Genomic DNA, 25,060 nt, shown 5'->3' on the forward strand with positions numbered 1-25,060 from the left:
TCTCCTGAATGATACTCTTAGACAATTCTGAGATGAAAATGGTAATTGACTTTTTTCTTAGAAACCATTTACGTAGGCATATCCTTGCTTTTTCTGTAGAGGCTGTTAACATCTACTTCTAAATATTAGTTTCCAAGCCAGAGACCTTTTTCCACTTAAATCCTCATAATCTACTGCTGCTATTATTATCTAATTTCATCCCTAATCATTTCATTAACGATCATCAGGTTATTCATCTTAAATAATAATTTTCTGTCATGTCAAGGGAACACGTCAAAAAAAACCATCATTTATTTACTCGGAGTATCTCAGGTCTAATAAAAGAAGAATTCAGATTATCTCGGGAAAATGGTCTTGAACAAAGTATTGTAGCTTATTAATTCATTTTACTGTATATCCATCCATGACTTCAAAACAATTTTTTTTTTAAGACTTAGATATAACTAGCACCAACCTAACAGGGTTTGGCAGACCCATCAATTTGGCATAAGTCATGGCTGATTTCCTTTTTATTTCTTACCCACTTAAATAAATGTCCAATTGTCTTATCTGACAATGAGATCAAGAGATATGCAGAGAAACTGTGTGGAGGAAACATACTTATGATGATACCTCAGGTCAGATATTTTTCCCTACTCCATTGAAATCCAATGGGATGATGAACAGGAGATTGTGAATTCAGATTTCACGGTCCTGTCCCTAAAAACACCTCTTTCACAAGATTTGGCAGTTCAGATTGGGGTGATTTAAAAGCTTGCCATCCCAAAATGTCTTTGTCAGATTACTGATTGGGTGATTTCACTATTGCCAGTAAGTGCAAACCACCATCAATCTCAGTTTACATTAAAACATCCAGCTATAAGCTGTGCAGGCTGATGACTCAGATTCACTATCATCTCTGATTTAGCTCCAACAGATGAAGAGTTTATCTTCCGGGCTGGTAACCTCTTCAATTGCTGCAGGTAAATCCAATGTGAAACAGTTGGAATTGCTCTTCTTTTCTCAATTATCCAGCTATCAGTTCACAAGGAGCTAGGAGAGTCATGCTGCAAACCTCTGCTGTCCAGTTCAGAGGTGCAAATCTTATCAGAAAAGATTCCAATCAGTTTGGATAGTTTTCTGCTCTTCCAGTCATCTCCTCAAGCAGTGACAATACATTATTATTAAGGATTTTATCAGATTATTGTAATCCAAGGCCTATGAAAGAAATATGCGAGGAAATACATCCACAGTCTTAATCTTCAAGGAAAGAGTCTATTTATTGTTTCAACATTTCTATTGGAAGTTACATCAACCACATGCTGGGGAATGTAGAACTCTACAGTTGGACTGCACCTCATGGAGTAAACTTTGGTATGAGCTCGGAGACTTACATCTGCTGCTGAGTGATGGGATTAGCTCATAGCTAAGCTCAGAGAGTGGATAAGGACTGTAGCAGGTGAGATGTGAAATGGCAGGTGCCATAGACTGGCTGACAGGAGAAGAGCAAAGAACACGGTGACATATGCTGACTGCTTTCAATGGCAAATAAATGTTTCTGGACCTTGAGGCCTAGTGGCACACATCAGCCCACAGCCATGCTAGTTAGTCATGGCAGTACCCAAAACAAGATAGCTGTACATGTGCCACCTTGGGGAATGATCCCTGGACCAGCTGTCAGATTGTATGAAATGTCTGCTGTGGAGTGCACAACTTGGAACAGGACAAAGTCTTAAAGGGAAATAGTGTAGTGATTTGTCAGCACACAGAACTACATCCCCATGCCAAGGAGCATGCTAGAAATTACTGGGAGAGAAGCAGCCCTGGTGTGCAGATGGATGGAGAACTGGAACTGATAGGGCAGGAGTGGAGATGCAAAAGTCTTTGGTAGGGCTATTTGGGATCCAACCCACATTACGTGGTTCAGAGAGTCACTAATAGGTCTCGCTACCCCACACACACTAGTAGGGCATATCAGAGAATACCTAGTCTACTATGTAATGGAGCAGTCACAACACAGAGAAGACCAGAAAGCATGAACTGGTGATGTGCTTCTCAGTGTCTACACATCCAGGCTGGATGGGGCAGCCCCATAGATCCCAGTTCTAGGTGTGGGGCTAGAAACTGCTGACTGCAAAGCACACTTGGAGCATGAGGTTTGCAAAGTATGTCCTCTGCGGATCTACAAATCCACATTCATCCACTTTGCTGAGCTGTAGCAGTCAGATGTATAAGGAAATATCTACTAGGTTTTGACTGAATTTCACTCAAAACATGATATTTTATCCACTAAGCTATCTCATCTACCTGGTCTAGTACCAGATCTGGAGGTTGGTGGCCCTGCCTATGGCAGAAGGATTGGAACTTGGTGACCCTTGGGGTCCCTTCCAACCCAAGCCATTCTATGATTCTATGATTCTATGATCTTTGTATTAGTTAATCCATTTAATAAATTCTGTTTCTCCCGAGAAAAACAGGAGGCGGTATTTCGTCAATCATTTGTCACATGTGACTTTCAGAAATGATCTTGAAGGCAGAGGTTTTTATTCCACCTGGTTAAAGTTGTCTTTGAATAGAAGCTAGCTTTCCTTGTGTAAGCATTATACAAAAGAGTAACTTCTTTTGAAAGTAATGAGAGGAGAATCACTCTTCAGTGAGGAAGCATTTTTACAAAATGCCAACAGTAGTGCATTTATGAATGCAAAAATCATATACGTGTAGATATCTATATGGCAAGTATCTTTTTTTTCTGACAGTGACAATAAACAACTTCATCTTTTAAGTGACAAATGATTTCTTATTTGGCAGAGTTGATTAAATTTGTTTTGTGGTTAGAAAAAGAAGTTGTGCTACAATTCACTGATACAGAAACAATTAAAATAGATTGGTTTTGCCGATGCGATTCTAGACATGAAATAATTATCCCTTCACGAAATCACATCTGTAAGAAGATAATTGATTTGAACGAGTACAATTTTTCATAGAGACATGAGTGAATACAGCACCTATTTTACCTCTACAATATTTTCTTATAGTCTTTAAAAACCTAACATTTAATAGTGTCTGTTTTACCATTTGCTTATTTTTATTTTATGTGTACATTTCCCTCACGCGTATATATTTAGACATAAAAATGTTGGGCTTCAGAAAAACAAGAAAATAGCTTGGAACACGGTGGAGGAAGTGGTTTGCCTAAATGACACAGTAGTTTTTCAACCTTCTGTTAAATTTTCATGCTTCTACGGGCTGTCCCAAGGAGTTCATACAACGTGGAGTGACTTTTATGTTTTCCAACATTAAGCCTCTTGTTTCTTTTGCCTATTAGATGCTGTGACTGGAAAGCAGGATTCTGCACAATGGCACATGCCCTGTCAACTCCTGAAAGCTTTTTGACTTGCAGAAACAGGACCAACATTGGTACCCAGAAGTGTGAGATGAAGAGAAATAATGCCAGGCAAAGGCCACAGGTGCCATGGTAGAATTTCAAGGTGTGACAAGGAAAAATGGTTAAAGGAATTTATACAATATATAATATATACACTCTACAGTATACAATGTAGAGAACAGATTTGGCAATAAACAATAAAAGAATATGCTAAAATGATGTCAGTAAGAGAGGAAATGTAACCATGCTATGTGGAAGTAATCGGTGATGTTAAATTGTCAGTTCAGTTGGTGGAATAATTTATATAGGGTGGTAATAATTGGAACAACTGAGGAGGAAGGCTGGTTTGTACTTGTCTATCATGAGTAATTGAGAGTTTCCACTGCTGTAGCTGTGTGAAAGGCAAAGGTGTTCCTAAGATGCATGAGAAGAGACTTTTCCAATGCATAAAGTGAAATAGAAATGTCACATTGGTCATTATTCCCAGGGGCTTCATCTTCAGTACACTGAGACAGTGATGTTGCACAATTAAGAACACAAAGTGGGCATGGAACAAAAATAGCCAACAGTGCTGATGGGCAGCTGTGCAGGAGGAAGCTGTATGCAAAGGACTTGCTCAATCTGTCATAACATAAATGGAGAAGGATATGATGGCCTTTTATTAAAAGTTACTTCCTCCTCTCAATTTCTTTAATGGAGGCTAGATTAATAAAGGATAAGTAACTTAGACATGGATACATTTAAATAGTAAATTTTCTGAGCACTGAAACCCTGGGACCCTCAGCAAACACAGAAAAGGGATGTAGTTTAGAGACAGATTTCAATCAGTTGATCACAGTACAAGAAAACGTGGGTACATATAACATCAGGAGGCAGAGTCTGATGATCATTCTAGAGCAGCATTCTTGGTGAAGTTTAATAGCACAGCCTCATCTTCCATGGTACCAAAGAAGAACAAGGCATTACTCATGACTTCGTGCTTATTTTTGAGTGATCTGAAAAATATACAGCAATTAAATACTGGACTGCATTTAGCAAGCACTGCACACTAATGTAGTTAATTTACAAGAACTGCTTTTGATGAGACAACACTGTGCTGCTAGCAGAAAAAAAATAATCATAAAGCAAACTGAAAATGCAGCATTAGATAAAGTGAATTTAAGATGAAAATAATAACATAAATGCTGCAGTCCCAATTTTATTGTTCATAACAGAAAGTTGGCTGTGGTTTCTATTAACTAATAGAAAAACCATAAAATGTAAAACTTAAAAGTGAGTTCACTATATTATGCTCTGTATTTATTCTGGTTGTACGTTGCATTGATTTTGTTTTATCTACTGCTTTGAAGTTTGTACCATTTACATGATGCTCTGCTTTTTGAAAACAGTCCCTTATTAACACAGAGGAAGGAAGCTTGGACCAGCACGAGGTTTTTATGGTCTATGAATATATACTTACCACAGATTTTGGTGGAACTTGAAGTTCATCAGTGCCTATTATCAAAAACAGTTTAGCAAAACAGTAACTAAAGAAAAAAGATAGAAGTTTGGATGTAATTAACCAGGAAGATCATTCTTTCCATTCTCTAAGCATAGATTCCAGTAACCTAGCAAGTTATTAATGGAGCCAGTGCAATGATGATCAAAGGAGGAGCTTGAAAGAAGTAAAGATTTTCAATGCCATGCTGTTTTTCTGGCCGCAGGCCTCCTACCAACATTTCTTCTGATTAAGTGCAAAGCCAGGTTAAAGCAATGAATTTTTCATGGAAGAATATGCTTTCAGTTTTGGATATATAATGAAAACAAGTTTGCATATGGTATTACTTAGGTTGGAGCAGAGAACGTAGTTTGGTTGAATTATTGCAACTACATAGATACCCTTTTATAATGATCTCATTTAAGTCAGTTCTAACCAGCCTACATGCCAATAATATTCAATACTTCATTTCCATGATTTACGTGAAATTTTTATAACTGCCCCACAGCATTGTGCTGTCTACTCAGTGCACAGGACTGGAAACACACACTCTTCTAATACTGCTATTTTTCAATAGAGAAGCCCTAGAAGAGATTACACACAGACAGAAGGAATTGCCAGAAAGTTCATATTTTGACTGAAGGAAATGAAGGCATGTATATCTATTCTCAAAAGAGCAGCTCTCCAAGACATTGAATGTTTTCTCAGATCCAGAAATCTCACCCACTCCGTAGACCCCCTTGGCTTTCAGTCTTGAACAGTCTCAGAGACAGAGCCAGTAACATTTCATAAGGAGGTAAATCTAAAGGAGAGAAAAGCTAAGGATGATTGGGTGTTGCTCAGAGAACACACACAGCAAAAGCATAAATAATCTCTATGGAAAAGGAATATATGAAATGATCTCTCTATAGAAGAACAGGAATAATGGTCTACAATAGCAGTAAAAGGAAGACCAAGGAAATTGTTGATCAGCTTCTCAGGCAAGGAAAAACTGCTGATGGGCAGTGGTAAGAAAGTCAAATCCAAATGAAGTGAATATTTAATGCCAGTGAGAAAGAGCAGGAGGCAGGTACATGAACCAGAATCATAAAATCATAGAATGGCTTGGGCTGGAAAGCCACCAACTCCTGAGCTGGTACTAGACCAGGTTGTCCAGGGCTCCATCCAACCTGCCCTTGAACACCCCCAGGGAATGCATTGGCCCTTTGATGTCACTGATTAGCCATGGGTGCTGGTGCCATTTTAGAAGCCCACCTCACTTCCAGCTGTGGGTGCAGAAAGACGCAGCATTCCTCACACCCCATACTCAGGCATCCCAAATGGTATTCTATGTTATAAATACTCATTCAAACCTTTGATATTCTCAAAGATTGGCCATATAAGGTTAACCTCAGGATCCCTAAAAAACCATCCAAAAAAAACCTCAGATCTGTTGGTAGCGAGTTGGGAAAATTTGTAAAAGACAGATTGACTGTCAGCAGACTGGGAAGGTGAAAAGCAGAAGGGAAATGCAGACCTATAAGCCTGGCCTATATTCACAGTGAAGTTCTGGATAAAATCAACAGAGCAGACATATGTATGAATCTGGAAGATAACACAAAACTGAATAACAAATAGCATACCAATGTGCCAAAAATCTAATTGCGACTGCACCTAACTTATTTCCTTTCACTAGATACAAGTTCATATAACAACAAAGAATTTCTGTATTTCATGCAGTTAACTTGGCACAATTTTTGACACTAGTGTCCATGACACTATTTTGTAAACAAGATAAAACGCAGTCTGGATAAAATTATCTTTTGTAGGTGCAGAACTAATGGTACACCCTACTGTGTTTCATTCTAGTACTGTTTATACTTTTGATGACCAGGGCTGTTATCAATAGTCTTTGCCAGTTTGAGAATATGCACTGGGTGAGGTGCCATCCTTCTGCCTGTTCCTTGCTTGAACAGTGAGTCTTCAATGAATTTGCAAAAGCTGAAAAGGCCCCACTGAGTCTCCTTGAGAACAAGGTCAAAATCGCAGACAATCTTGACGTTATCTGACACATACAGGGTGAAATTCAATACAAAAGCATGCAAGGCAGGAAGAACCAACTGCACAAACACAAGATATGGACTAACTCCCCAGGCAGCAGCAATTCAGAAACAGCAAAAGGGCATGCAGTGAGTCATGAGCTGGAGACGAGTCAAGAATGTCCTGATGTTTGAAAAAACAAACAATCTTGATATGCTCGAGAAGCAGCGTACAGCCTAGGGAAGATAAGAAGCTGCATACCTTGCTGGAGATATTAATTATTTTTTGCAACCATATAAAGGTTTTACGGATGTAGTAGACAGAGCAGGTCTCATAGAAGACATGAACTGTTTGCCCAGGGCAATGTTAAGCATGTCAGGAGGCCATCAACAGCCCTGTGAAAACAAGATAAGGGACATCTAGGTTGAATATCAGGTACATAGTGTCCTTTGGCAGGACTGGAATGTGCACTTTTCTAGATTACATAGAATAACACGGGATTGTTTTGACCAGTTAGGCTATATGACACAAAGCTCATCTACTCAAACATATGAAGGAGCCCAGAAACGTGAGGGCACAGAGGGAACCTCATTACCCCAGCCAGAGACACAAGTCCCTGTCAGGTTGTCTAGGAGAGCCTTGGTCCCATGAGCAGGGGCTGTGGCCCAGTTGTGAGTGTGTTTGTAGATGTGTGCCTGATCACAGAATGGTTAGGTTGCAGGGGACCTTAAGGATTATTGTTGGCAGGGTTGCCATCCACCCTGGCTGCCCAGGACCCCATTCAACCTGGACTTCAATGCCTCCAGAATTGGGGCATCCACAGCTTTTCTGGGCAGCTTGTGCCCTCCAAGTAAAGAATTTCTTCCTAACATCTGACCTAAATGTTCCCTCTTTTAGCTTAAAGGCATTCCCCCTTGTCTTATCACTACTAGACCATGTGAAAAGTCACTCCCCTTCCTGCTTTTAAGCTTCAATCATACCTTGGGACACTGACAGACTGGACAATGGAGAAGCACACCAGCTTCCTGCAAGGAGCTTTCACAGAAAATGAGATGATAGAAAAAATAATCATGCAAAGAGCGCAAACTGAATCCTCCCAATAGGAAATATTCCTAATGCTGTCTGGTTTCAGACTTACTCTACTTCATGAGGCAGGATGCTTCCTTTGCCAACAGCATTTTGAGAGCTACGATAAATGACTACAGTAAATTAAAGAAGGAGTCTCTGAAGTTTAAAGGAAGCAATTTGCAGAACCATATTTTATGTACATCAAGCACTTTTCAAAATCAGTGACAACCATCTAAAGCAGACAGTTTAGGCATTCTATAACTCACTACCAGCTGCAGTGTGTTTCTTAGCTCCAAAACAAACTGATATGGAAATAGCATTTGATGCTTCTTTATATCCTGTAAGTTTAATTTTTGAAGAAGCCTATTATTTAAGCTCCATTTTCTAAATGTGAAGGAACAAAATAACACGATAACTGGTGGGCCCAAGCAAAAAAATATATTGAAGGAAATCTGTGTTTGTTTGTTTGCTTTCTTTGTTTGTTTGTTTTGTATAGGACTGGAAAGGTATGTCGGAAGATATAGTAAATGCTGGGACAGGAGATCTCAATCCCAACATACATCTACATAGATATCATCTCTGCAAGAAAACTGAATGCTCCGACTGCACAGCAGACCAAGAAAGTGTAACATGCAACCCTGTGTCAGCGCTTGTATTTCTTTTGGTTGCTTCCAGGCTGCTCCCACTCAATGAGTGGGACTCCCTGCAAGAGATGCCTGCCCTGTTTCACCTCCTAGCCAGGGAGCCTTCCCCTCCCCAGGTTGTATTTGGTGGGAGGCAGCAGAGGCCAATCCCTACCCCGTGGTCATACAGATCTTAATGGATCTCTAATGAATCATGCTAAAAAAGCACCACAGATGGAGAAAAATCAGGTGGACAGGTAGTGAGGCTGAGGATGGGCCAGAACCAAAGTGAAAAGAGAAGCATACAAAATCAGCAGTACATCAGCAGTTTTAATCCCCTATTGATTTAAGCTGAAGTGCGGGACACACTGCAATTTATGTGATTGATTCATGCACCTTGAGGGAATCAAGCCATCTGTAAACCAAATTTTTTCTTCCCTTAGAGGCTTCTGTTAGATAAATGTCTCTGTAAGGAAAATATGTTCTTTACATTAAGGTCAAGAGGTCAAATACTCTGCTAGGAAAAGCAGGGGGCGCTTCAGTGAAGTCCAAATGGAATATTCAGCCTGAAAAACACATTTCCCTAATTTATGAGAAGGTAACTTCGATTCAAGAAAAACAGTTTTTGGAAAATCTGAGAAGTTACATAATTCCATAGAGAACATACATTTGGCATAACCAGAAAATGATATTTATCTATTTATATGCACTGAGTGCATCGAAAGCACATTATTGCTGAACTCCAGTCCAATGCCCAATTCAAATAGCCAGGATGTGCTCAGATTTATAGACAGAGCCAAGTGTTTCCCCTATTAGAACTGCTTGTCTTTACCTGGGCATAAAAGTACAAACTGAAACATCCCAGTTACTTCATGAAAGGAAGCCCGGATACCTGTACAGAAACCACAGACAAATCAGCTTAGGAAGAAAGCCTGAAGGAGAAGACAGTCCTGGAAGTCTCTGCTGCATGTGCTGATGATTGACATCTCCTTAAGCATTCTCTTTAAAAGATTTATGTCGAAGTTTCTCCGTTCTCTTCACAAAGTTTTTGTCCATTCAGCCTCGTGGGGGAATGTGTGATAACATAGGAGGATGAAACTTGAAAGCATTTCTGGCTCACTTGAAATATCAGCAACCATGATTTGTGATAGAAAACAAAGTTTTTTAGATATTGTTATTGATGTAAATCTATATGATGCTATCTCAGGTAGCAATAATATCATTTGATTTTTCTTCTACATTTGTCTCACAGGGACTAAGTGCCTTGGGGGAGGGAAAGAAACAACAACTCACAGAATTCAAACATATATTTATTTATATGCTGAATGACACCACTATGGAGTTGAGGATATACTACTACACATTAGCTTTCTGATCTACAGCATAGAATCATAGAATTGTTTGAGTTGGAAGGGACCTTTAAGGCTCCCATCCAGCCCTACCCCCCCACAATGATCAGGGATATCTATAGGTAGAGCAGGTTGCTCAGAGCCCCACCAGCCTGACGTTGAGTGTCTCCAAGGATGGGGCATCCATCACCTCTCTGTGTAACTCTTGGCATTCAAAGCCAAAAGATAAGTAATCCGTTCAAGTGCTTGATCTGTTTGTGTCAAAAGCTAATTAATATTTTCTTTTTTGTTTGTTTGTTTCTTATTTTTTGTTTGCTTCAGTCTTTACCCACACAGTTAAGTGGGGAGGACAGTGGCCAACATACATTCCTCTTCAGGCTGATCTGAACAACGAGTGCCAGTGTTTCTTGTTCACACATGGCTGAAGTGGTTCACGTTGAGCTGGCTGCTGTCTAAGTATTGCAGAAAACCTGGTAGGAGGATAACAGAGCTGTCTGCTGCCTTTTTAGCTGAGACATCACAGCACTGCTTGTCCCGTGTTTACTTACATCATCCTTAGATTGTAAAACCTGTATATCAGCTCTCAAACCAATGTGCCATTCACACTCAGATGGGTGACTACCACTCCCAGCAGGCTGGCCTGGTACCATCCTGCTACCAATATGCCACCTCAAATGGACAAATATCGTAATGTTGGAGACATCTCTCTGCACCCTGTATGTAAAGGCTACTGTAAGTAAAAGATTTTTATGACGACCTTTTTTTCCCCCTTTCCTTTTTTAGGTATTATTGATGACCAAGGTAAAAAGATTCAAGACTCCCTGGTGCACACAATCTTCCCAACGGAGTAAACTGTAAGGAAATTATTACACCTCTGTAAAACAAGGTAAATGAATCACTTCTTCACCTTCCCCTCAGGGAATGGCTGTCACTCATTACACCATTACAAAGCTCTCCTGTTATATTTAGCTCAGATAAAACTATGGAGAGCGTGGACTCTTCTTTCACTGAAGTCCTGGTCATTGAGTGAGCCAATGAGTGGAGATGGGTGATGCAGCATTTGGAAAAACACCTCTGTTTTCAAAACTGTGAGGAGTCATTGGAATGAACCTGAGTATTTAGTTCAGTTCCCTCCTTGTTGTGCTAAATAAGTCTTCATTTTCATCCATTCCTGTGTAGCTGCATCTCAGCTGGATCTAATAGTACCAACAATCTGAAGTGAAAATTGCTTTTGGTGTCTCACAATATTTCATGCATAAAGCAGCCCTCGCAGGCAGAAGATGCAACTGCTCATCCTGTGCAGAGCAGTGAAGTTACTGAGGTGTCAGGAAACAGATGGACTTAAATTTAATGTGGTTTTCCAGTTTCCAAACAGTGCCAGTCCATGATCCTTTGTGTCATGGCCCAAGAACCAGCATGGGAGGGCACTAAGAAAAACGCTACAGTATTTCCAGCCTAGTTCACCAGAGATGAGAGAGAGAACTCATTTAATATTAAAATTATTTGAAAACACAGAAACAAACACATGGCGTCCGAAAATTCAGTGCAGTGAAAATGGAGGTGTCAGGTTTTGCACAGTGGGCTGCAGTGTATGCACCCTGCTTCTCTGCCAGGCAGAAATACGGAAAAAAAAGGTTTATTATCTACTGCCTGGAAGAGTTTACTGTATCTATTTAAATGGTTCTGAGAGGGGTTTCAGAGGAACAAGAAGCTCTATTTATGGGCAGCACTGCAGTAGCTGAAGATTTATTTCTATTTGCTGCTTGTGGGAGGTGAGGATTGTATTTTGCATTTTAAAACATACTTGTAGAAGGTGCCAGACACCACCATAAACACCAACCCTCTGTTCACCTGTCTATAAAGCATCCTGGGCTTGAATCCTGGGAATAAAGCATAAAGCATTCTGTGTCCCATGCCTGAAGCACCACTCCTCCTTGACTCCCATCCCTGAGGACTGGCAGTGGGAGGGCTGCAGGACATCACCTCCTCTAGCACCAGGAGCCCACAGCGTTGCTCAGCAATGTACTGTGAGATACAACCACTGCCAGCTGCTCTTCGTTAACACATATATTTGTATCACATTTAAACTCATTTGGATTGATCGCAGCCCTGCCTTAAACTGATGCAAAGTTTATCATAGCTGATCCAATGGGAAAATAATCAGAACACAGTAAAACATCACCTCACAATGACAACTTAGGTATGAACTTAAAGGTAAAGCATCAATCCAGTGATTCACTGTGACTGTGAAGAAAGAAGAAAAACTTCAGCAGGGTCTGCAGTGATAAAGCAAGGGGAAATGGTTTCAAATTTAAATGGAAGACTTAGGCTGAATAGAAGAAAAAAGTTCTTTACAGTAAGGGTGGTGAGGCACTGGAACATGTTGCCCAGAGAGGTGGTGGATGCCTTTCCCTGGAGACATCCAAAGTCAGACTGAATGGGGCTCTAAGCAACCTCATCGAGCTATAGGTATTCCTGTTCAATGCAGGGGAGTTGGACTAGATGTCCTTTAAAGGTCCCCTCCAACTGAAATGATTTTATGATTGTGCAATAGTTGTGACTGAGTGGTTACGGTGATGGAGTAGAAATCCATTGGGGTCCTGTGCAGGTTTGAATACTGCTGACCATGAAGTGATTGATTTTAAGGAGAATGACTTAAAACTAAACAAAGGGTGATTCAGGTTAAAAGTTAGGAAAAAATTCTTTACTCAGAGAGTAGTGAGGAACTGGCACAGGCTGCCCAGAGAAGCTATGGATGGCCCATCTCTGGAGGTGTTCAAAGCCAGGTTGGGTGGCAATCCTATCCATGGCAGGAAGACAGACTTTGTTGATCTTTAAAGTTCGTTCCAACATAAGCCATTCCATATCATTTTATAATGCTGATAATGTCCTTTTCTGTTTTGTTTTCTCATTTTGGGATGGGCATAGTTGTCTTTCTGCAACTTTACATGGCAGGATGTAGGAGATGATGTAGTCAGCAAATTATTTTTAAGCTACATCTTGATAGAGACAGAAGCAAACAAGTGCTTGACAAAAAAACAACATCAAGATGGATACTAGAAAATAATTCTTCTCAGAAAGAAAGGTATTGGAACAGGCTGCCTAGGGAAGTGGTGTAGTCATCATCCCTGGAGGTGCTGAAGAAAAGGATGGATGTCACACTAAGGGACGTGGCTTAGCAGGCAGGGTGCTGATGGGTTGATGGTTGGAGTAGATGATCTTGGACATCTTTTCCAACCTTACTGAATCTATGATTTTATAACAGGCACACACTTGCTGTATCCTACAAAACTTTATTTATGGAAATGATTCAGAACTTCCACTTTCCTGTATTTTGCTGATAGCATGGCTACAAACCATCTCCAGCTCCAGAAGTCCACCCCTGTCACAAAGGAGGTGTAGGAACTAATTTTGAGCCATCAGAAATGTTTTCAGGCTGTCAAACACAAGTTGTGTGTCACTGTGAGGGTGAAATAGAGGAAGGGACCTAAGAGCACTTGACAAAAAATTAAAGGCCAGCAGAAGCACATCGCTAATTCATAGAAATCCTGCAGCCAGGCTTCAGAACAGCACTGGTACAAAGTAATAGGTTACAAACCCTTGATTCCTTTAAAAATACTAATGCCAATCATCTCAAGTTTGTTATTTACTGCCTGCCTTCCAGTTTGAACACTGAAAAAGAAATTTCCCTGGACAACAGGCCAACAGTGATTAAAATTTAAAATCCAATTCACTGCTTTAACCCTACGCTCCTCTGTCTTCTGTGAAAGGAAAAGTAGGTGTTTCACCTAAAATTTAACAAAAGAGTGGACTCAATCTTTGCAAAATTAAATTAAAAAATTAAACTAAAAAAAAAAAAAGAGAGAACTTGCATGATTAAAGTCAGGTTGGACGGTGCCCTGAGCAGCCTGATCTGGTGGGTAGTGAGCAGCCCTGTGCACGACAGAGGTCAGAAATGGATGATCTTTGAGGTACCCTCCAACTCAACCCACCCTAAGATTTTATGACTGGGAGGGGAGGGAAGAAAGAAGCTTTATCATTAGTATCCAGGGCTTTATTTAGAGGGTTTCATATAGGGAAAAGCAAGAGCCAAAATATTTATGGGGAAAAATCCACGCAGAATCTTTGTGGAATCCATGCTGTGTCACTCCAGCCCTGTGCACTTATTACATGAAAATAGAAGCAGCCAACGCAGAACACTCCATTTTCTGATTAAAAAGAGGAAAGAAGAGAGGGATGGGAATTGTTATCACTGTATTTTGCAGCATGGCATGCTGACAATTTTTTATTTTTTTTTTAACTTACTTTTACAAGTGCACCATTAATAATTCATGCTGCTTCTAAACGGCAGGGCAGCCGCTATGGCTTTGTCGCATCTCACAATGGCTGAGTGACAACAGCGGCTCTGACTCCGGGCAGCTATCTCTGACTGTGCCTGAGAGACACATCGCCGTCCTTCCTTTGCCATTCAATCTGACACGGCTGTGACAAATGCCGCCGTGCCCTGTCATTCCCTTCACCCTCTGATAACAGAAATCTGCCACTTTTCGATGTGTGGTCTGCACTCTTGTCCCCCAGAGAAGAAGCTGTATGCTAATGATGTGCAGGTTTGTTTCTGGTTGCTTTTCCCCTGTTACGTATTTGGATTGATTGTGCTTCAAAGAGCACAGTGTTTAAGTGCTGCTGGGGACCAGCACCCAGCTGCAGCTTGTATGGTAATGGTGTCCACAGGGGCTGAGGGATAAAATAAAGGCTGTCATTTTTAGCTAGGAGACAAAGAACAGACGGTGAAAGACCACAGCTGGAAAGCGTCTGCTGTTGGATGCTAAGGAGCTTTGGGGCCTGAGCTGGAAGAGTGCAGTGAACCCCCAACACTACTGAAGTTTTCCCAACACATAGAATTATAGAATTATTTGAGTTGGAAGGGACCTGTAAAGGCCATCTGGAGCAACTCCCCTGCAATGAACAGGGACACCTACAGCTAGAGCAGGCTGCTCAGAGCCTGACCTTGGATGTCTCCAGGGATGGGGCATCCACCACCTTTCTGGGTAACCTGTTCCTGGGTCTCACTACCCTGGTCATGAAACTCATTTTTCTTACATGCAGCCTAAATCTCCTGTTTTAGTTTGAAACCATTTCCCCTTGTCCCATCTCAACAAACTCTACTAAAGAGTCTTTCCCCTTCTTTCTTACAGCCCCTCTATAGATACTACAAGGCTATCAGTTCTCTCTGGAGCTTTCTCCTCTCCAGGCTGAACAACTGTGAATGACACTGCATGCAGTATGTGTTGCATATCCTGCTTCTGTACTGGAGCATCCTGTCCTTCTTTTCAGAAGTCCATAGAAGAAAACAATCCTGCTTCCTGCCTCTGGTGCTTTGGGAGCAGTGGGTACGAAAGTTGCAGGGTTTGGTCTGACCCTGACAGCACCTTGCAACCCCCTCCTCCCTGCTGCCTGCGACTGAAGGCACACACCTGATGCGTTCAAACAAAATGACTCCATTCAATGAATGTGCAATACCTATTACAGCACACTGAAGAACCTGTTCAGGTTTCTGGTTCCAGAAAGGGACTAGGAGTCTTAATGAGTTTCCCATTGTCCAGCACTTTGATCTTCCCAGATAAGTGGGTGTGGGTGAGTGAAAAAGAAAGATTAAACCACTGTAGATGGAGATGCCAATACCAGTGTATTGAACCCAGTGAGCCCTAGAAGCTGGCTTCAGTGCCTAATTGGGGCATATCCAGCATTCAGCTGTCATTCCTGCAGCAAATGTTCACTCCATGTTGCTATTACAAACACATGGCACAAAGATGTTACAAGGGCATTCTTTTTCTTACGGAGACACAGAATGCTGCTTCTTTTATCCTCTTCAGCAGCGTTGTTACCAACTGCAATCCCTAAGGGCAGGCAGTGGGCATTTGTTAGAACAGCAAGCTTGCTCCCAAGTCCACTGAAGCTGATGGAAAAAGGACCTCCTTTCTTTCATCAGATTCTGGATCCTGCTCAATGGGACTTTATGGTTTAGAAAACAGGTGTTTTTGTTGTTGTGTTGTTGTTGGCTTTCTTTTGAGGTTTTTGATATGGATTTTTTTTTCCTCATACCTTTGTTACTTCTCCATCTCATGTTTGTGACTAGAAAATGCTTTAAACATGCCATACCTCCAGTGACAAGAGGCTGAGGCAGCATTACTCCTACCATTTGTGTAACATGAGAGAAGTTAATTAAAAAGCTGCACAGCAGGGCTGGAACTGTTAGAAACTAGAAAGAGAGAAAGAATGAGGCAGAACAGCAAACAGGAGCAGACTTCTGATGTTCTTTGCACATGATGTTTTTTCCCATTAAAGTACTTTCATGACTGCTCCATGCGCTTCTCAAAGATCAACTTATCTTGCACACAGGCTTTGCTGAAAGATAATGAGCAACTCCTAGCAAGAGTCAATTAACATGTAATCTTTGACATTTTGAATCATGAGCAGTTGCCAAATGCTTTTCTCCCCTACAAAGAATGAAGCCTATAGCTTAAATACTGAGAATTTGATTTTGTTACATTTTTTCAAATTAATCTAGACTGCTCTGCTTTCCAGTGTCATAGTGAGAAAGTGCCCCGAGTTTGTCCAACACTTTTCACAGACTCAGTAAGGTTGGAAAAGACCACTAAGATCATCTAGTCCAACCATCAACTGCTGACTCTTTGGATGGACCTTGAACGAAAGGTTTGAGAAGGCTACAGAATAACTTCAGTTATTCTGATCCACTTGCTAGAAACAGTCTGAAAGTTTTTTAGTTCATCTGAAATCCTTGCAAATGTTTTTATATATATTTGATGTCTTTGCTGTTTTCTCTTACCACTTCTGAAAACCAAGCAATATAACAGCACTCATCAGAGCGTGATTATTGTTTTTGTGTACAAAGGATGGTTGTGGAAGAAAGGTTCAAGTAAGCTCTCAAGTGAAAATGACTTCTGCAAAAGAATTAAGGAAAAAAAATGAAGTATCTGGAACCAAAATCCATGAAGAAGTGACTTAATGCAAGGAGCATGGGAAACAAACAGGAAGAGCTGGAAGCCACTGTGCAGCAAGTAAAGTATGCCTTACTTGCCATTACTGAAACATGATGGGATTGCCTCCATGTCTGGAGTGCTGCAGTGGGTGGCTAAAGCTCTTCAGAAAGAAAGGCAAGAAAGAAGGGATAGTGGTGTGGCTTTCTGTATTAGAGAGCATTTTTATGTTGTTGAGCTCAGGGATGGGAATGATAAAATTGAATCTCTATGGGTAAGGATCTGGGAGAGTGCCAACAAAACAGACATCCTACTGGGGGTTTGTTACAGACCACCTAACCAGGATGAAGAGATGGATAAGGTGTTCTATGAGCAGCTGGCAGAAGTCAGGAGATCACCAGCCGTTGTTCTCATGGGGGACTTCAACTTCCCTGATATATGCTGGGAATACAATATGGTACAGAAGAAGCAGTCTGGGTGGTTTCTAGAGTGTATGGAAGATAGCTTCCTGACACAGCTGGTGAGAGTTCATCAAGGAAGGGAATCAAATTAATCATCCAGAGAAGATCAAAGAGCCAATGAGGAGGCTGGAGCACAACCTCATGAGGAGTGGCTGTAGGAACTGGGATTGTTCAGTGTGGAGAAGAGGAGGCTCAGGGAAGTCCTTATTGCTTTCTACACCTCCCTGAAAGGAGACTGGGGAGAGGAGGAAGCCGGCCTCTTTTTCCATATAACTAGTGATAAGACTAGAGGGAATGGCCTCAAGTTGTACCTGGGGACATTCCGGTCAGATATTAGGAAAAATTTCTCTGAAAGAGTGGAGAGGTGCTGGAATGGGCTGCACAGTGAGGTGGTGAAGGCACTGTCCCTGGAGGTGTTCAGGAAACACCAAATTTTGGATATTGTAGGAAGGGCCATGGTTTAGTGGGAAATATTGGTGGTAGGTGAATGGTTGGACTGGATGTTCTTGGAGGTCTTTTCCAACTCTGGTGATTCTATGATTTCAAAGTTCTGTGGACTGTATAATCTTCAAGTAGAATAGAATTCACACCTTTTAATGTGGTGCTGCATTGCAAGTGCAAAGTGGTTCTATCCACTGGTATATGCTGACCCTCTTCACATGAAATGGCTCACGCCTCAGCTTTGCTAGTCAGTCAGTTAAATCAACCAGATAAAGCAAACGAATTCAGCCAAAGCACAAGCAAAGCAGCACAGAAGGTACTGTCGCAAAGGTAGAAGAGTAATGCATGGAGCTGATGCAGAGAAGTTGCTGTACATCCTGAGAGTAGCATGCTGGCCAAAGCAAGGAAATGCTAACTGAAATAATTAATTTTCCAGGTGCCATTTTAATTCCCAACAACTTAATTTTGGCCTTAAAAATGAAGCTCTAGTTTTGCATGACAAATCTAAAAAGCATTTAGGGAAACACTGTTCAAGTGATTTACAAATACATGCAACAAGATTGTTGCATGTATCAATGTACTTGGCGAGACTTGTATTTGTGCTCTGCAGCTACACAAAAGCCACAGAGAGCACTGGACATGTTTAAATGGTCAAGATAATTATTCCCAAACATTCATATTCTAGTAGCACTCAAGCCCATCATATAGTAGGGTTTAACTGCTTTGTTCCATTTGTTAACACTGGATTCTAACACTGAGGCCATAGAGCTTCTCCTTCTGCCTCAAAGGAGGATCAAGAGGACTTAAGTAAAGTTACCTGGCTTACATTTAAAATCCTGCACTGATGAAAGCCTATCCCCACAAAAATCACCTCTGCAAAGGTTTATCTCTGTTCCATCTCTTTCTTCCTGACATTTAAGCTCATTTCTTCTTGTTCCTTTCACTGGAACAGGCTGCCCAGTGAGGTTGGGGAGTCTCCTTCTCTGGAGATATTCAAGACCCATCTGGACACCTATTTATGCAGCCTGCTGTAGGGAACCTGCTTAACTGGATATTTCAAAACCTCTGAGGCATGTCAAGTACTCCCCATCTCTGAAAACACCTAGGGAAAAACACTGCATTATGGGTTCTGCATTTCTGCTAGGATGATGTACATGCTCCTGGTGAAAGTCAACTGTCTCTTGCAATGGATTGATTCGTAGCATCTCACTCCCTGCCTGCAACTCCATGCAAACAGAAATCATCATGAGGGCAGTCAGCCCAAATTACACTGCAGCATGCAGGGATCTTTGTGGGCTGTTACCTTCGCTGAAAGTTCTTGCAATAATCTATTCTCTGCAATAAGTTTAGATCTCTGGGTGATCAGAAGCTGGCAGCACAGCTCTTCAGCACGTCCTGAGACACTACTCTGCATCTATTTTTTGAGCAGCTTCATCTCATGTTCCAGATATTGCAACAGTCCTCCAGGCACCCTGTGTGTCAGCAATGCAGCTCCTACCTTAATGCACAGAGCAGTTGAATACTCAATTAGTGGCAATGAGCTCCTAAGCTCGTTGGCCCGGGAGAATTAATTCTGTTGTTCATGTACTGATGCTTTAGAACATCTAGACATGCATAGCTAATTTTGTTTTTAACCACTCTAGCTGTTCCTCTCAATAACCAAAAGCTCCTGAGAAGCACTATAACCCCACTGGTTCTCATTTCCATGATACATGTTCCCAACACATGCAATTACTGCATGCATAATTGCCAGCTCACATAGGCTCAATTATTAGTTTCTAAAGCAGGTATTTGACTAGTCCTCTTAAATCACTGGGAGGGTGATTTAAACATGATTTCATATACCCTTGTGGTGTCAGCCTCAGTGAAATGGTTTGAGTATGCAGTAAATCACACTATCCAAGTCTTAGTGCTGTCTGTTTTATAAGCAGGACCTACCATCTCAGAACAAGTAAAGTCCTTTAATACACAGAAACCTTTTAAATTTCTGAATATCTGGATAAAGCAAACTGTCTTAAACAAAGGCTGAAAAACAGACCGGCATACTCAGCATAACAAAAGAGCATCAAGAGATCTGAAAGCACAGCAAAAGTGGCAAGCACGTTCTGCTGAATATAGAGCACAAGGGACTAAGCATGAACATCCAATTCAGATGGATCTTGGCTCAACTGGGAAATATGCAATTAAATGACAATCTGGCTTTATGCCAGGCTGTGATATAGGACATTCTGACATCTAATGCAGAAACCTTATTGATGCCTCACAGCACTCAATGCCTTTAAGTCTTTGTGGAACAACTGAAGCATAAAGTACAGACGCTAACAGTGAACTGGGCTGTGAAAAGACATTATAAAGTAAAAAACAAAAGTTTGTATGTAGCTTAAGACAAAACACTTTCATTGCTTCAAGGAACGGGCAGGGGAACAGTAGTCCTGGTGGGTTACCCACAGAATCATAGAATAGTTTGAGTCAGGAGGGACCCTTAAAAGTCACCTAGTGACACTCCCCTGCACTGAACAGGGACACCTACATCTAGAGCAGGTTGCTCAGAGCCCCATCCAGCCTTATCTTGAGTGTCTTCAGGGACAGGGCATCCACTCCTCTCTGGGTAACCTGTTCCAATGCATAACCACCCTAATCATGAAAACCATTTCCCGATACCCAATCTAAATCTCCCGTTTTAGTTTGAAACCATTTTCCCTTGTCCTATCACAACAGACCCTACTAATGAGTCTGTTCCCTTCTTTCTTATAGCCCCCACAGAACCGTATAAATACAGAATTTCACTGCTATACACATTACTATTGTTAAATAGAGAAAGACATACTTCCTTCTTGTAACACTGTAAGTCTGGCCTTTTCAAGAGTACTGTATCCTTTACATGTCCCTTTGAAAGCTCTGTTCATGCTTACCTTGGTGCTGCACCCCAGCCTTGTTATCTATTCAGACTTAGCAATACAGCAGGCCTGACAAAATACACTCATTATATGCATCTGCAGTGGTTCAAAGCCAGTCCCACATAGCTTCCTACCCTGAGAACACCACCCAGAAAAACAGCGTAACAAGTGAAAGCATGCAGCATCATTCAGCCAGCTTCTGTCCTTCTATGGACAGAAGCTCCTTCCACTGCTCCTGCCACGGAAATACTGGTTTCCAGAAAAGTTAAAAATCTCCAGGCTCACGCTTGTTCAGAGCTACAGACCCAAACAACCATGCGTTGCACTGTCTCCACTCTAAGACATGGTGCATGGTATATCAGGTAAAATCCATTCCTGCTATGAGAAAAGCTTTCTTTCAGGAGAGGTTCCACAGATGCTTGCCCCCATCTACCTGCAGGCATTTCTGCACCTTGCCTGTTTCTTTTATATCAAGATAACCTAAGGATGCTTGGCTCCTCTGGGCTGTGCCACAGATTTACAGCTACAGTTACTTTAACTCTCCATTTAAAAGATATGGAAAGTAGTATTTTAAGAACTTTCACAATTCTGCCAGAGTAATATCTCTGGAACAAGTATTTTATATTTGATTTTACAGTACTACCTCAGGATCCACTGGTGACTACATTCTGCTCTGCTACAAATAATATAATAAATAGCCCTAGATTAAACTCCAGAATACCTGACATATTAATATATTTACTTTTTATCTACTCTTTACACATCTTGTGTTGCAATTTGATTCTTGTCGTAAGTTTTCAATGTGATGTTAAAAAAAAACCATTGCAAATAGTGCATCTTGCTTACTATGCAGTATCAGGAATAGATTTCACCTTGTCTCCATGTTTAAGTAAAGCTAATTAAATATTAAGTTTTCTCAGAAGTAACATCTTGCATCTTTATAGGGAAGTCTTATAGTATTGCCTGATTTCCTTGTTTTCCTTACTTCACTTTAGGATCTGTAATTGGATGCACTGCAGGGAAAGATGGGAGTTCTGCTACAGCCTCAGGAAAAGTAAAATAGAATACAATATACTGTATTAAATATAACACAAACACAGTCCTGTTATTTACTCTCTGCTAAAGTACATACATATATAAATTTTCAGTCAGCTACTGATTTGGGACAGAGGAGTTAGTTGTTATTAATTTTTCTTCTGATTTGGGCAAATTAAAGTAGTGAGACTAGCTACAAACACCATTTAGAGCTTTGCTCATTTGCTGTTGTCATTTTCTTTTTTTTAAATCACACCCTAAGAGAGAGAGACAGTGGGTCATATTTCCAATGTAGATGATGTTATGGCAGCAGAAGACCTATTGCCAGGAAAGCTACTCTGTTCAGGAACACGGAATTCATCTCATCCAATCCCTCCTTCTTAACCAAGTTCCCTACTTGGGACCAACTTCCTGTGTTCCAAGCTTTGCCCATGCTCCCTTGTTCAGTTGCTGGGCACCATCGAAAAGAGCCTGACCCCATCCACTTGACTTCTGCCCTTCAGATATTTATATGCATTGATAAGATCCCCCCTCAGCTGTCTGTTCTCCACGCTGAACAGCCCCAGGTCTCTCACAGCCTATCCCCATGAAGCAGATGCTCCAGGCCCCTAACCATCTTTTTGGCCCTTCGCTGCACTTTCTGAAGAAGTTCTCTGTCTCTCTTGAACTGTGGAGCCCAGAACTGGACATGATACTTCAGATGTGGCCTCACCAAAGCAGAGTAGAGGGGGAAGGTCACCTCTCTCACCCTGGTAACCACGCTCTTTTTAATGCTCTCCAGTACACTGAACTGTAAACAGACATGACTTCACATGCAATTCATTATTTAAAGGTTTAAAATGCAACCCGAATCTGAACAGCTAAATTCAAACTTAAAACAGAATGTCACTGTCCAGGCTACCTTTATGGCAACGGAACAATGGCTGTTGTTGCAGGATAAACTAACTTGACCTTTGATCAAGGGATTAGAGGAATGTAACAAGAAAAAAAAACAACCCTGCCCAATTCAAGAGTTAAAGAAAGTTGATAAGTCATGTAGGCCTTTTTATATCAGAGAATTATAATTTACTAGTATTGCTAAGCATCAGTCATGTCTCTTACTTCTACTAAGCCGTAAATAGACAAATGCTGATGAAAAAACACACCACAAATTAAAATCAGCAATGACTTCTTTTTCCTTGAAATTCAGGTATGTACTACAAATACTGAGCTTGTTACATGAGGAAAATTGGCAAGATGATCACAAATACAGTTTCTTAATTTGGACTTCCATTCTTCCTCCTGTCTCAAGTTCTTACAATTGCACTAGGGTTATTTAGTTCCCATGTGGACTCCACTCACACTGATGAGCAAAATGTTCCTTTATCTACTTATTTTTCCTCTAAATTCTCATTCTGAAATTTGAATTGGTTGATACTACCATAAAATACCTCTGTACCAGATTTGAGATAAAAATAATTAATAATTTATAGAGCCAGCTACCTTACACTTGCATCATCACCAAAACTGTAAATCATATATTCAAAGAAAAAGTGCATCACAGAAGTTGTATCACATCAGCAACAGAAACTTTCACACTTATCTGCTAATGCATTTTGAAACTACTCCACAGATGATCTAAACTTAGGCTTCATGTCAGTGTTTGAAATATTATTGTTTCAGTAAGAACTGACAAGTGTTCTTCCCAATGAAATGGAGAATCTTGACTTGGGCCTTTCCTATTATATCATGATCTCTTTAACTTATTTGATTACCATTAGTTGACGGAAATACTCAATTATTTCCATTTGAGGATGGATTTGAATAAGCTATATAGCACCAAAGAAAACACCTACACATGCTGTTTTCAGTACCCCAAGTCCACCCACCTTTCAGGTTCTAGAAACTATCTTCACTCCTAATATTAGTAGCAAAATAAATGGTCTCAAGACTAATCAAAAAGGGAAACCATTTCCAAAACAAATTGTAAAAATACTGACTAGCTCTATAATCTACCACAATATTTTGTCCTTTAATTCTTTGCTTGCCCATAAAGAATACAGTGGATGCAGTAGATTGTTCAGTGTCATATATCTTGCATATTCCTGTAAAATACACTTACATGGTATTTCATTTGGATGCAAGACATAAAATGACTCCTTATTTTCCTGAAGATAATATTTTTTGAACTGAAGAAATCATAACAAAGCTTCTTCTACAAATTTCTCCTGTTTGATTTCATTCCAAAGCACTAAAGATCTTTTCAACCTTTTTAATTTACCGAGGCTGATGAAGTTATTTCCAGCTTTTCAGAAAAAATTCACAGCGTTTGATAAATCAGGCTGACCTCTGTGCAATGTTTTGATTATAATTTCCCTCCTTCGTCCAGATTTAGCAAAGATGACTGTAACAATATTTTAACAGAATAGGTCATTCATAGCATTGTCAGAGCTGTTTATTTTCTGTTTTCATATTTTATTGGCAAGCACTACTCATTTCAAGTCCTGCACTGGATTGAAATGAAGAATAAGTGGTTTAAGAATTAAAAAATAGAAGTTGCAATCTTGATCTTATTTAAGATTCCATCAACGTCCATCTCATCAATTACTACTCTCAAAAGCATCCTTGTGAGGTGCAGCTCTGAATAAAAAATGTACAGGTCTTACATCATTTTGTTCTCCTTTGCTGTTATTAAAGCCTAGAAATCTTGAGGTAGAAGAGCAACCTTTGAGGTCAGCTGCCTTACTCGCAGGTGATCCACGAGAAAGAGGTTCTGCTTCACGCAGGACTGAAAGGAATTATCTTTGCATATGAAGAGAGCAATTCATCCATTACTGTTTAGCAATAGAGGAACATGTGTTGCTTCATGCCTCATCCATGTAAACTGTGGAGAATACAACAAACTTGAACAGAGGATTTTGTTGGGAACGTACAACAATGGCTCTGTAACTTCAGCTGTCCTTTGAAATGTGTGGTACTGCTTGTAACTACCACAGCCCAGCACAGGTAAGTTGAGAACAGGGACGCATGAAAGATCATACAACTAATTACCTGTACCTTACGAATTAAGCCAGAGATGAATATGATACTACATATTAATGTCGTAAGTTTGATGCTCTCAGGATGTGCCAAAATATAATTATGACCAAGTGCACATGAAGATCTCCCGAGATGAAAAGTTCTCGCTACAAGGAGGAAAGAAAGGACAAAGAGTAGGACTACTGATGGAAATGATGTCTGCTAACAATGTAAAAGATGGAAATGTAAACTGAGAAGATGTCAAGCCATGTACAGTACAACTCAGTAACCTCACTGTGATCAGATTATAAAAGGGAAAAGAACATCTGCA

The 25,060-nt window shown here is 40.6% G+C and overlaps 1 protein-coding gene across 4 annotated transcripts in view; it reads right to left on the minus strand.

Annotated features, from left to right (window-relative positions):
* Positions 1-4,149: 4,149 nt before the first annotated feature.
* The window catches only part of ZFAT (zinc finger and AT-hook domain containing), a 116,204-nt gene continuing 95,293 nt past the window's right edge, over positions 4,150-25,060 (minus strand). Inside the window, exon 19 of one of the 4 annotated variants that reach the window (XR_016465354.1) lies at positions 4,150-4,359. The gene's annotated coding sequence lies outside the window, so the exon portion shown is untranslated. Of the gene's footprint in view, positions 4,360-9,593; positions 9,613-24,153; positions 24,596-25,060 lie in introns of those variants that run through there. The other 3 variants (XR_016465353.1, XR_016465355.1, XR_016465356.1) reach the window with 3 other exon arrangements.

This window comes from Phasianus colchicus, chromosome 3 (genome assembly GCF_987193195.1).
Source record: "Phasianus colchicus chromosome 3, bPhaCol1.hap1.1, whole genome shotgun sequence".
NCBI lineage: Eukaryota > Metazoa > Chordata > Aves > Galliformes > Phasianidae > Phasianus > Phasianus colchicus.